Source organism: Arachis ipaensis, chromosome B04 (genome assembly GCF_000816755.2).
Source record: "Arachis ipaensis cultivar K30076 chromosome B04, Araip1.1, whole genome shotgun sequence".
Taxonomy (NCBI): Eukaryota; Viridiplantae; Streptophyta; class Magnoliopsida; order Fabales; family Fabaceae; genus Arachis; species Arachis ipaensis.
This window is the reverse complement of record NC_029788.2, coordinates 6,621,329-6,622,249: the sequence shown is the minus strand read 5'-3', so window position 1 is coordinate 6,622,249 and position 921 is coordinate 6,621,329.

Below are 921 nucleotides of genomic sequence, written 5' to 3'. Positions count from 1 at the left end.
GAACATATACTAGTATTTTTTTAAAATCAAATTAAAATTTTAAATTTCTAATATAATAATCAAATAACCTTAATCATAAAAAGTTATTTTAATATTTCTAGAATTAAATTTAAATTTATAATATGTGATACAATTAAAGAATCTTAATTAATTATATAAAAATAATTTTAATCATTCTAAAATTATATTTTTAATCAACTCAAAAGGGTGATTTCGTATTTTTAAAATCAAAATTTAATTTCTTATTTTAATATAATCAAATATAGTAACCAATCCTATAAAAAAGTTTTTGTTTTTTTAAAATTAGTTATTATATAATTTGCTTAATGGAGAGAGAACACACCACATGTGGCAAGTAGGGGGACAAAATAATAGGCAACATATATTATCTCAGTATTATGATGTGGGGTATTTATATGTATATATGTTGCACGCACTAATTTGTTTCTTGTTCGCAATTCCATGAATTTGTTCCTGCTTATCTGATTGCTGTTGATACCAATGATAATTATATTGACAGATAAATGTAGTGCTGTAATCGTGAAAACAACGACGATCAGGGAATCAACAAATTAAATATCTGACTTGAAGGAATTCTCATAATGTGGGATACTTTTTTTTAGTTTTTTACGTATCTTTCAATAAATTATCATTTGTAAATAAAAGTTTGTATAAAATTAAGTTTGCATAATTAATTTTAATTAAAAGTGAGTTGATATTAACGTGATTTATGTTTGGTAATTTTCATTTAAAATATATTATAAAAAATTAAATATTATTTAAATTATATTATTTAAAATTACTCTTAGACGAAAAATTATAAAAAATGATATAAATTTAAATAATTATTTTATGTTATTTTATAATTTTATTTTAAATATTTAAATAAATTTTAATATGTTTTTAGTACTTTTAGTATTT